The sequence below is a fragment of the Panthera leo genome, chromosome B1 (genome assembly GCF_018350215.1).
Source record: "Panthera leo isolate Ple1 chromosome B1, P.leo_Ple1_pat1.1, whole genome shotgun sequence".
NCBI lineage: Eukaryota > Metazoa > Chordata > Mammalia > Carnivora > Felidae > Panthera > Panthera leo.
Window position 1 is genome coordinate 173,991,462 of NC_056682.1, and position 13,674 is coordinate 174,005,135.

The window sequence follows — 13,674 nt, forward strand, 5'->3', positions numbered from 1 at the left end:
TAGCTACCAATCATCTCCAAATCAATTGCTCATTTCTTTCAATGTAACATGATTAATGATACCTCCAGTTCTTTGGCAATGACTATATCTGCAATAATAGAATGTTGCTTATTCTTGTTTGAAATTCCCTTGCCCTTTCTAATATCTGCCCTTCTATAACCTTTTCCTTTTTCAACAGGGTGCGTGACGAGATACCAATCTCTAACCATTTAGTTCATAGAAAAATCCCCTGAAGTCTTTTGAACCGGAGTTCTTTTTAACCCAAACACTGAAAGCCTCTTCTGTGTAGTACAAATCTTTCTTCATCTTCTAAAAGTCACTTCAAAAGGTGTTTCATTTTTCTAGAAAACTAGTAAACCTCATTATACTCAGATGCCATCTTGTTCAAAGCTTTTAATACTTTGTTTAAGGCATGTTACCACTGTGCTAGGGAAAGGCTTACCTCATGTAAAGATATTTACAGCATCTGAGTAGACCGTGTAATCCAATCACCTTGCTCAGTGTAGCCAGAATGTGAAAAAAAAAAAAAACAAAAAAAACAAAACACTCAAATTAAGCTGCTCTCTTTCTATTCCTTGACTGTAACTACTTTCAACCTCATACCTTTTGAAAACCAAAACCAACTATTAAAATTAAGTCATGTAGAAATAATTCCTTCTTTCCCAAGTTCCTAATAAAAACTGAAATTGAATTTTATTGATGGCCCTCAAATTAAGCTCTCTGTGGTTTCATTCTCAACATTAGCAACAAAACGACTGTTAAAAACGAAATCAAAATCCAAGATTCTGCTCTTAATCTTGCGTTGCTAAATTTAAGAAGCTTTATGTGTCATGGACATGAAATATGCCTGTGTATTCATGAGATATTTTAAGCCTAAAGGCAAGCCATCTGTCCACCTTTGTGTCTCCCTACTCTTCATGCTACTCTCCTTCCCACCCTTAGTATCTCTTCCTTTTACTTTTAAAGCAACAGACGGGTTTCAGAAAAAATACACACATGAGCTCATTTGTTGGCAAAAACTATGTGTGTATCGTTTATGTTTATACGATGTCTATTTCTGTTTACATACCCATATATCGATTTGGATACACAGAAAAAGCACTGGAAGAGATTCACCAGGTTATTTACATGAGGAGGAATGGGATGAGTTGGTGTGGAGGACAGGGTATAAAGACAGACTTTCCTGCACGTGTTTCATTTTCCATATTTCAGTAAAAACATACTTACGTTTAACTTGTGTGAACATTTTACAAAGTTAAATGCGCTTTCAAACTATTGCTTGATACTGATAAAGAACTGGGGGCATGGGCAAAATCCCAGTTCCTTGGTCATTGACATCCTACCCTGCCAAGCATTGAAGTGAAAAGAAGTGATTTTTAATAAGATAGAACAAACAACAGAAAACAGAGAAGGTGAGGAAGTTGAAGAATGGAAAGGAGCCGCGGCTTTAGTAGCAAGAATTCATGGGAGATTTTCAAGAACATAATTTCATCAGAGTAGAAAGCAAGAGTAGAAATCAGAAGTTGGAGTAAGCTGGGGGACTGGAGGAAGTGTGCGAAATTTTTCCAGCCAAGTGTGAGCTACCTGTTTTAAGACATTGACACTTTAGGAAATGAGAGAAGCAGAATCAGCCCAAAAGAATAATGGAGCAGGAATGATTTTTATCATATTGGGGTCTGAGGGGGATAAGAATATAGTCAAAGTCTTATGGAAATATAAGAATTTGGGTATTTGATGTAATAAACTCCAGGAGGAGGTCTTGAGATGACACAGGAAAAGTTTTACAACATGACTATTGAAAAATATGCAATGATGGCCAATTCTATTGAGAGACTGGCATCTTTACCCAGTAAAAATTTTGGCCAAGTAAACACTGGTCTTTTTTTTTTAAGTTTATTTATTTTGAGAAAGAGGGAGAAAGAGAGTATGAGTGGGGGAGGGACAGAGAGAGAGGGAGAGAATCCTAAATAGGCTTTGCATTATCAGCGTGGAGCTCAACGTGGGGCTTAAACTCACAAACTGTGAGATCATGACCTGAGCTGAAAACGAGAGTTGGCCCCTCAACCGAATGAGCCACCCAGGCACCCCAACGCTGGCCTTTTTTTTTTTTAACAAAGAAAAGAACTATAGCCAGATGTTTTGGTCTCAAAGAACTCCGTTAAGAGAGAAGGGCCACAATAATGACGTTTTACTTAAGCACTTCATTTGTGTCTACCTCAGCAATAACACAGCAATGATCAGACCCTCCAACAAATCCTTGCAACCTAGTTAGCTTTTCTGTTCCTCCTGGCATGTGATGCTGAAACCTCATGGGGAGAACTGTGCTACTTTTTAATAAAAACTATCTGGACAGCATTTAACTGGAGCATTAACCTGTTTTGGAGAACGATAGATCTGCTGACACTTGCATGTCTCTGGCAATTAAATGACCAGAAGAAAAATACAAGTGACACTTCTAAATTTAGAGAGTGAAGATAGATTAATTAAGGCCCCAAGTAGATACACTCATGTAAAATCATATATATGTGTAATGAACTTGTAGGGTATCTACAAGATGCAAGGCGCTATGTTGAGTATCAAGGTAAATAAAAGCAGCTTATGTATTTGAGGAAGATGAACATCTTTTTAATATATTTAGGGTTATATATTTAAATTTGTAAAAATGTGTCTTAGAACTATAAAAGTACATTATAATCCTCCTATAAGAGTTTTACATGACCATTAAGCCTTGGAAAATACAGCAATGTATCAAATGGAGAATTAAAATCACTTTTAATCCCTCTACCACTCAGAAATGGTGCTATTCATACTTTGGTGTATTTACTTAGTCTCTTTTCCCCATCCATTGCCTTCTACCTGGCCAATAGCCTAGTATCTCCACTGGTTGGAGCCCTCAGAGTAGAATTACTGGATCAAAGGGTAGAGGTTTAAGACTCTTGAGATGTATTACTTAGTTGATGTCAAGAAAGGTTGATTCAGCTCATGTGCACTTGCCTGCATTAAGTGTATATATCTCTTAAAAATCTTCAGCATCTAGTGTGGACAAAACGTGCAATTTCATTGTTTTAATTTTCATTTTATTTATTTGAATAACCAACATTCATTGAAAAATCACCACGTGCTGAGTGCCAATCTGAGTGCCCCTCTTTAGACATACATGTGAATATGACAGTCTCTGTCCTCAAGAAGCCCAATACGGAGGACAGCACTCACATAGGAGGTGGCTCGAAAAATAAATGCTTTGATGAGGCATTGTGTACACCCCGTGTAGTGGGAGCAAAAACGAAGGGGTATTTAACTTTCCGTGGAGCGATGGGCTGAGTCGATTTTTATTTTTCTCATGGAGGATGAAAAGTGAACTGAAGCTGTAAACACCCTTTCATTTGAATACAAGTCTATGAAAGAAGGTTATCATTTCCATTTTACAGATGAAGAGACAAAGTTAAAGAGGTAATTATTTACTTTGGGTGACAGATTCAGCAAACAACAGAGAGAAAATTAGAATGTATGTCTGTCTTACATCAGAACCCCAGCATTTTATATCCTTCCTACATTGCTTCTCTGCATCTCCCAAGAAGATATTTGTTATATACCCCTTTTTTGTTAAGGTATTTAAGATCTCTATCTCTATCATCTATCTATCTATCATCTATCTATCATCATCTATCTATCTATCTATCTATCTATCTATCTATCTATCTTTCTATCTATCATCTATCCATCCATCCATCCATCCATCCATCCATCCATCCATACACAACTTTTGTTTGTTTGTTTAACCTGGGAATCCTGGCCTACTTCAGAGATCAATTTGACTTTCTAGTCCTGTTCCTGCTCAGATGCTCGAAGCACTGAGGGAGCTCGAAGCTCAGGCCGAATGGTACACAGAGGCCACCAAGAGCCACCTGCTCTTGTTTCAGCGGAGGAGGCTGAGGCTCAGAGAAGGGGGCACCATAGTCACTTGTGCTGGAGAGAACACAAACACTGACAATTTCTGATTTCTGCTCCACTGGCCTGCCTCCATACCACACTGTCCTTGGTGTTTACAGTTTGGTTCAACAAAATATGAGGTTTGGACCCAAATCAAGTGCAATTTAAAATTTGTGGGTCAGGATCCATTTTTGTTCAACTTCTCGCTCTTTGTTGGCTGAGCCGTTCAGAGGTGTTTAGACAGTCTGCTCTGCTCCTCCCCGTAGGGATGAGGAAGGGGAAATACTGAACATTTAAGTACCTCCTCACTATATGCCAGACACTTACGTACTTTACACCATGCAGTCCTCACAACTCCTTCATGTATCTATTATAAGCTCCAGGTCATAGATGGGAGCATAGGGGGAAATGTACAGGGAGTTTAAGGAACCTAAATTGCTCAGCGTAGAAGTAGAAGTGGGAGAATTGGGACTTGGTCTGTTTGACACCAAAGACTATGCCCTTTTCACGGAATCCCACAGCTTCCGAACCCTTATCCAAAACTGATGAAATCTTGCATATTGGGCATATACGTTACGATCTGGTGGTAAATACTAAGTTCTACTTCATTTTCTGCTGCCCCTAAATCTAAATGCCTGCCCCTGTCACCTTAGCTCCAAGCATCTGGAACTTCTTTCAGTTCCTGGAATGAGTCACTGGATCGCTTGCTTGGGACTGAGCAAGAGACGGTGCAGGGTTCTCAGGGAATTGTAGGAATTCTAGGGCCAGACTTTTTGGATGCAAGTCTATTTTCAACTACTTACTACCAACATTGTTTCGGGCAAGATCTATAAACTCAATGTTCCTTAGTTTTTCTATCTGGAAAATGCGATTGATAATACCTCACTGGGTTGTTCTGATGATGAAATGAAATCATGTATGTAAAGCACTTCAGCGTAAGACCACACATATTGCAAACGTACAGTAAATGGCAGTGATTTTCGCCGTTGCCTCTGCAGTGTCCACGTTCTGTTGATCTGGAGCATGCTTTGTTCTTAAATCCATTTGTCTAGCTAATTTCTATACATTCTTCAGGTCTCAGTTTCAGAGCCAATTCTCCAGAGAAGCGTTCCCTGACCGTCTAACACTGTTTCTTCCATATAGTCATACAGGAGCCTGTATTTCTCTATCAATGAACATAAATACACTGCATTAAAATGAACTCTTGCTATACTCCTCACCAAACTCCAAGTTCTCTGAGGTGAGGACTGAATCTTTCTTGTTCACCATTTTCCCTCCTTCACCAAGTTCAAGGTCAGACCCAGAGTAGGTAGGCATGTTCCTGGGTAAGTAATGGAATTGCACGCTTGCTTGTATTTTACCAGTGGACTTGGGGAAATGTTCCCTCTCAGGGGAGATGAACGGGCATGAAGAGTGACAGAAAAGATGTTTTGGTTTTCTCGCCTTCCTGAAGGCACAGCTGTTAGGCTGGGCCAAGCTGCCTGGTTGTGAATCACACAGAATTTCGGGGCTACAGGATTAATTTATAATTGTGTACAATTGTGCAGTTGTGAGGTTCAGTAGTGAGCAATTCAAGGAGTGAAAACATAAAGGAAACAAATGGCTCCAGAGGCATACACTGAGATAAAACAGTGAAGAAAAAAAGAAGACATCACCTGGAAAGTGATCAACAGTAGTTGAAGCTGTTGTAATGGCTTCCGCCGCTGGCTGGGAAATCCTTGCAGATTCAGTCAGTCGCTTGGAACACTCAGATGCCTCCCTTTTCTCTCCGTATGTGGAGCCACTGTCACTATATTGATAGGTAGTGAATTAGCTCTCTATTGCTGCTGTAACAAATCACCGCATACTTGGTGGCTTAAACAATGCACATACACTCTCTCATAGTTCTATAGGTCAAAAGTCCAACGTGCGTCTTCTAGGCTAAAATTCGGGGCTGAGTCCTGTCTAGAGGCTCTAGATGGAAATCCATTTCTTTGGCTCTTCCACCTTCTAGAAGCCTGCCCACGTTCCTTGGCTCGTGGCCCCCTTCTTCCATCCTCAATGTCAGCAAGAACAGATGGAGTGCTTCTCATATTGTTATATCTCTGCATATGTGCAGCCTGTGAAGTTTCTCTGCTCTTAAGAATTCATATGGATGCGTTGGATATACCTGCATAATTCAAGAAAACCACTTCACCTCAAGGTCCTTAACTGTAATCCTGTGTGCACAGTTTCTTTTGCCATGTAAAGCAACACAGTCCCAAGTTCTGAGGATGGGGAGTGGACATCTTTGGGGTCTGTCATTCTGCCACTACAGTTAGTTCCATGCCTTTTTAAAACCTCATTGAGGCTGTCCCCAGATACATCATTGGAAACACCCTCTTGTGCTTGGCACAGTTTAGGGGGTGATAGGGAGGTACGCGCTGCCTATATTCTCTTTCCATGACGGGGAACCCATCCCTCCAGCTCCTGGGAATGATCATGGTGACTTCATGCAGCTTGGTCTTTTTTGGGAATTGTCATCTGTTGAAGATCATCATCGCACGTAAAGTCACTGTGCCTTCTGAGGGACAGCCTGCGTCTAGTGACTTGCCATTGGGGGAGTTACGAAAGCCCAGCTCCTCGGCCTTAATGTGGGGGCAACTCTGAGGTCATTTGAGCTTCAGCCCCACCCCTGCCGTGATTCACTGTGACTTCATTTCAGTCACTTCAGTGTCCCCTTGTATTCAAATCCACTGCCTTCATTTCCCTACAGGGGTTGATCCCAGGAACACTTCCCAGTAAACCGGCTGCAAATCACCCGTTCAGAGCTGGTTTCCTGGGAACCATCTGCAATATACCCTGATAGAAGATGTGTGGATTCCTGCAAGCATTTGGAGCTTTCCTAATTCTGAGTACAAATAGGAATGAAAAGAGCTTTCAACAGTGCACTCTCATCAATGAAGCGAAGATTGCCTCCCAGGTTTGCACCCACTAACATCTTAATACCCATGCGTCTTAAATGCGGTCAGTCCTCATTATTTGCAGAAACCCTGCTTGCACACTTGTCTTCTCCCTGAAATTTGTTGTAACCTCCAAGCCAGGGCTCCCAGCACTTTCAGGCTTTCCAGATATGTGCAGAGTGATGAAAACTTTGAGTTGCCTGACACAGACGTTCCCAGCTGAGGTTGAACAAGGTGACATTCTGCCTTCGTGTTCCAGCTCTCGCACTGAAAACAAATGTCCTTTTCATGGTGTATTTAGTTTAGTTGTTTTTTTCTTGTTTTGTTTTGTTTTTTTGCACATTTTGTCTTTTCTTTTTGTTGGTGATTTTGCTGTTTAAAGTGGCCCCCAAGCACAGTGCTGAAATACTGTCTAGTGTTCCTATGCTAGGGAGAAGCCTGTGATGTGCCTCTTGGAGAAAATACTTGTGTTAGATGAGCTTCCCTCAGGCAGAGTTATAGTGCTATTGGCTGTGATTATTGAAGTAACAACGTATATTGAATAATGTCTTTAAACAGAAACATACATAAAGCAAGTTTATGTGTTAATCGACTGATGAAAGTGTTATGACCAGAGGCATATAGGAACTTAGCCCGTATTTCCCCAAGAAGTAATGGTTCAGTATTTGCTAATTCAGTGTTCATGGTGACTTTATAGAACATAATCACCCTGAATAATAAGAATCAAGGGCGCCTGGGTGGCTCAGTCGGTTAAGCAGCCGACTTTGGCTCAGGTCATGATCTCGCGGTCTGTGAGTTCGAGCCCTGCGTCGGGCTCTGTGCTGACAGCTCAGAGCCTGGAGCCTGTTTCAGATTCTGTGTCTCCCTCTCTCTGACCCTCCGCCGATCATGCTCTGTCTCTCTCTGTCTCAAAAATAAATAAACGTTAAAAAAAAATTAAAAAAAAAAAGAATCAACTACACGTATAAATGTATTTTTCCCCTCACCAAACTAGCAGGTACCTTGAATTGCTTGTTTTGTTGTCCTGTACTTTCTGGAGGTCGTAGGTGTCCTGAATGAATGTTGTAAGCTTGCATGCCTAGAATTATGGGAAAAAGAAATCCTCTTACATGCCACATTCTATTCTGTTCCATACTCCTCCTCTAACCCCATTTGTGACCCAAAGGAATGAGATGATTATGGAACCTTTCTTTGCAGACACCTATTACACCTTGGGAAAGAGAACCCAAGTTCATAGGTGATGCCCTGAGCAGCTTATGGTTGGCGGTCTCTGTGGATTACTTCAGTACCCTTGCTGTCTCACCTGTCACATCTCCAGGGGTTCAGGGCCTTCAGCAGCCAAGGCCATGCCCTTATCGCTCTTGACTACATGAGGAAAACTTCTGTGTCTTCCTGTGCCACAGTGGAAAGCAGAAGGACTCTATCAGACTGCTTTAGGTGTCTCTGCCCGACTGTGTTTTGTGGCCATTTTCATTGGCCTGTTCCCCAGTGATGGGGAGCAAAGGTGTCTTTTCTTTACCTGCAAGGCCAGGTACAGATTCCAAACCTTTGCTTTCAATTCTCCAAAGCTGCATCCTCATAAAAATGAGGATTTAATGAATCTGAGACTCCCAGTGCATATTATGTGTAATTGGAATGACAGACCTGCGATTTGCATAAATTTTTGAGAGGCTCACTTGCTTCTGGACCTCAGGTGAGAGGTAAGACACAAGATCCTTAACAGGGACACACTGAAGTAGCTTTCCTCTTTCCCCTGGCAACTCCTCCCCCACTAGTTTATAGAATTCAGAGGACAAGGTTACCCTGGCCTTTATCTATTCTCCCAAATGCATTTTTTTATGACATAAACTTTATGTCTTGAATCCTTCAGGGCTTCACTTTGATTCTCAAAACATCTTTTCTTTCAAACTAGTGCCTCTGCCATAAATTTCAAGAGACTGTAGATTATTCAAAAATCACAGAAATGACTCCCTTGTGATCTTTGTTCAGCTGGTAGAATCTACCCTGTGGCGAGGGAAATATCAATCTAGTTTGAATGGGGAGGGATCAGGTACCCCAAGACAGTGCCTTAAGAACAGATTGGGGATGTATGAGAAACACTTATTCATATCGTAGACTATTATCCAGATACATGTGCTTTGATTACACATGTACCTTATATATAGAAGTTTTTATCATGGAAAAGTCTTAGAACATGTTATACTTCCTTCTATGTTTGTATTCTCTCTTTCATATCATATACACAATTCACATTTTCTCACAAGAAATAAATATTTGATGATGAGTTATTTATGTAATGGACCAAAGGTTTCTAAATATGCAAATATCCATCGAGGTCACCTGCCTTCTGCTGTTTTGCAGCATGCTAAATAAATTGAACCATCCATCATTATATGACTCTACTTGGGGAAGATTAAACAAGACAAAACATTCATTTCTTTTCATTTCTTTTATCTTTTTGCCTGCTTTCTTTCATGTCCCATCTCTTGATGAAGCATTGAATTCTAGCAGCACATTCTTGTCTCCAAAAACAGAGGCTTTTTTTTTTTAATTGTGAAAAGGCTTAATGAGAAGTGACAACCTCCTTCCTTATCATGGTTTAATTTTTAAACTATCTGAAGTCTGCTAATTAATTTCTTTCCAACGTGAGTTTCATCCTTAGCATTTTATTGATTTATGGATTAATCAACTGCAACATTCCTATTGAAAGCAAATGTAGCATCAATTAAAATAATTTTTTCTTGTGGGAGCTTAGCTTCCAATGCTCTCACCCATAACCGAATTTCCAAGACACAGAACACAAATATTTGAATGGTTTTTTGGGAAGTAACATGTACTTCCCAGAGCATGTGTTCCCAATATGTTCTTTTCCAGCGGCTTTCTTTCATTTTCACTTCCCCCTTTGCCAGGGTAGACTTAACATTTGTCACCATAAAGATGCTCTCACTCCTTTGCTCCTTTTTCCTTTTGTCACACTTGACAGCTAAGCCACCACACAGACACACAAAAGTGACACTCAAACAGCTCCTGAAGCAGAGTGCCATAGCCACTGGAAAAGAGAAAAGCAGCCAGTATTAAAACAATGAAACATGAACCATGATATGGTACATGAAGCAGTGGGTTTAGATTTTAAAGCCCCACTCAACCACAACTATCGCAGCTAGAGATGTTGAGAATTCCCCTCCATTAGCCTATTGATATTGAAACAGGTAACCAACTGGGCCAGCGTAACCTTGACTGGGGAACAGATTCAGATGGGTTAGGTCAGGGACAGGAAATTGAGGCGATGAAACAGGAGATGGATATAGAACTAAGTGGAGTCAAGAGTGAACCGTAATGTCAAGTATGGACTTCGGGTGATAATGATGTCAATGTGAGTTCATCAGTTGTCACAAATGTACCGCTCTGGTGGGGAATGTGGGTAATGGGGAAGCTTTACTTGTGTGGGGGCAGAGGGTATATTGGAAATCTCTACCTTCCCCTCAATGTTGCTGTGAACCTAAAACTGCTTTTAAAAATTTATTGACTTTCAATAAAAATTTGAAAAAAGAACCCCCAACTAGATGGACTATTTACTAAATAGTTCTGTCCTGGATCTCCTATATTGTGATGAGTAGGACTTGAAAACTAGGATTAGCGTGTTGCATTAATCTCTCGAGTTTGGAGTTTGCCACATATATTTAGTATACATAAATTTAGCAAAGGATATTCAAACTGCTTACACCTTGCTTATCTCGTTCCATTTTAATGAAGTTTCTGGTTATTTGAGTTATTTCAATGACGTACTCCTGAATCAAATGAACCCTGGATAATTTTGGTGAACATCCCTCAGAAGATTGTTTTCCTTCCTTGACAGTAGCCCTGCAGAGCTGAAAGGAGAAGCATCTTATCTAGGGGTTCCCAGCCTAAACGTCTTCTGGTGCCAGAAGGGAAATAAAGTGAAAAGCTAATATAAGAGAAAAACAAGGGGGAGGTGGTAGGGTCTTGGATGACTGGGTGATGTGTAATCTACCTAAAGACATTCTAATTGCAAAAAGACCCAAAAAACAAAAGACAAAAACAAAAAACCACCACCAACAATAAAAAAGCAATTACATCAAACAAAACCCACTTGTAGACCTTATTTGGCCCACAAAGATCCAGACCATCTTTTTGATATTACAGATGGAGAAATACAGGTCTAGAGAAGTTAAGCTATTTATCAATATGGTGTGGTGTATAAGAACAGACCCTCTAGGGTCCAGTTCTGCCTGCACCACTTACTGGTCATGTGATGACTTGGGCAACTCACTTCATCTTTCTGTGCCTCAGTTGCCTCTTCTGCACTGTGATGATGGCGGTAATTTTCAGTTTGAAGGTGAAATGAACGAAGAGCATTCTTCAAGATGGCTGGCACATTCCTTTTATTTTTTCATCCCTAATTCAGTCCTGCCACCTAGAATGTAGTTCCTACCATATTGAACCAAAAATCAAGGGCTCCAGCCTAAGAATGGTAGAGTTGTGAAGACCAAGGAGTTTGGGTTGCTGAAATTCCATGGAGTGAAGCTGTCTTGCCAGCCCTAAAAACTGGCTTCCAGACTCCATTTATGGGAGAGACAAACTTCGAACTTGGTTGGTCACTATCGTTTTGGCTTTTCTGTCACTCATAGCAGAATCCTATCTAATACATAAGTCTTCTCTATCCTGTTACTTCCAACCATCTGTGTGGTTGTTTTAGGTGTGTCTTTTCTGCATTATATAACTAGATTTTGTTTTATTTATCCATTCTGATAGTCTCTGTCTTTTAATTGGTATGTTTAATGATTATAATTTGTTTTAATTATACTCCACAGAACATCTTTCGTATCAATGTTTTTCTAGAACAATTTCCTTAACAATGCCTTCTTAAACCATTCCTATTTTGCAATACTATGCCTTCTGGCTGCTGTTTACGTATGAAGAAATTATGTTTACATCCAGTCCAATACTAACATTTTCAACAAATTGACGTATGAGAAAACTCTTGTGTTATATTCTAAATGCAATGAATAGAATTTCAGAATTATTTGGGGACATTTTGATAAGTGCACCAATGTCCACAAAAAGGAAATGTGACTCAGAGTTCCTGGCAATGAGGGAGATCATGCCATTGGATATAAGGCAACTGTGTGCTAACAACCATATTAACTGATCATCAGGAAGCAATGTTTTAAGCATTTCATCACCTATCATTATAATTTGTTACTTATACAAATAAGCTTTTTTTACTTTGTCATAGTTTCATTTTAGAAAATTGAAACTGGGTGAGAATTTTTTTTTAAACTTTTTTTAATGTTTATTTATTTTTGAGAGAGAGAGTGACAGAGCACGAGTGGGGGAGGAGCAGAGGGAGAGGGAGACACAGAATCCGAAACAGGCTCCAGGCTCTGAGCTGTCAGCACAGAGCCCGACGCGGGGCTCAAACCCACAAACAGCGAGATGATGACCTGAGCTGAAGTCGGACGCTTAACCCACTGAGCCACCCAGGCGCCACTGAGAATTTTTAATTGAACTGTACTATTCATATTTTTTTAGCCCTTAAAACAAAGGAGGATAGGCTTCTGGTTAGTGTTTTACATGGAATATCTGCTTTTAAGGACTGATACTGACTTTAGGAGAAAAATGTTTCTATTGGGATATTTTCTACCATCTTCAAATTTTCTGTTGATCATCCCTTCTCTTTTTCATTTCCTTTATTGTTTTCTGTTGCATAATAAATACTTGTATATATTTGTCTTTCCCTTTTATGGCTTGTAAATCATAGATTGCATTTCTATTCTTTTGGTGAATATCTTCCATTTCAAAAACGCATACTAAAAATAATTTTGCATTTTTGTATATCTCTGAGGACACTTTAACTGTTCGTTTAACACTTGCTAACATGTGATATTGTTTTCTATTGTTTTTCTTTTTAATACAAAAAGTGAGAATTCAAAAATTAAATTCACTGGCCTATTTTATTTATTTATTTATTTTTTAATATATGAAATTTACTGTCAACTTGGTTTCCATACAACACCCAGTGCTCATCCCAAAAGGTGCCCTCCTCAATACCCATCACCCACCCTGCCCTCCCTCCCACCCTGCCCTCCCTCCCACCCCCCATCAACCCTCAGTTTGTTCTCAGTTTTTAACAGTCTCTAATGCTTTGTCTCTCTCCCACTCTAACCTCTTTTTTTTTTTTTTTTTTTTCCTTCCCCTCCCCCATGGGTTTCTGTTATGTTTCTCAGGATCCACATAAGAGTGAAACCATATGGTATCTGTCTTTCTCTGTATGGCTTATTTCACTTAGCATCACACTCTCCAGTTCCATCCATGTTGCTACAAAAGGCCAGATTTCATTTTTTCTCATTGCCACGTAGTATTCCATTGTGTATATAAACCACAATTTCTTTATCCATTCATCAGTTGATGGACATTTAGGCTCTTTCCATAATTTGGCTATTGTTGAGAGTGCCGCTATAAACATTGGGGTACAGGTGCCCCTATGCATCAGTACTCCTGTATTCCTTGGATAAATTCCTAGCAGTGCTATTGCTGGGTCATAGGGTAGGTCTATTTTTAATTTTCTGAGGAACCTCCACACTGCTTTCCAGAGCGGCTGCACCAATTTGCATTCCCACCAACAGTGCAAGAGGGTTCCTGTTTCTCCACATCCTCTCCAGCATCTATAGTCTCCTGATTTCTTCATTTTGGCCACTCTGACTGGCATGAGGTGGTATCTGAGTGTGGTTTTGATTTGTATTTCCCTGATAAGGAGCGACGTTGAACATCTTTTCATGTGCCTGTTGGCCATCCGGATGTC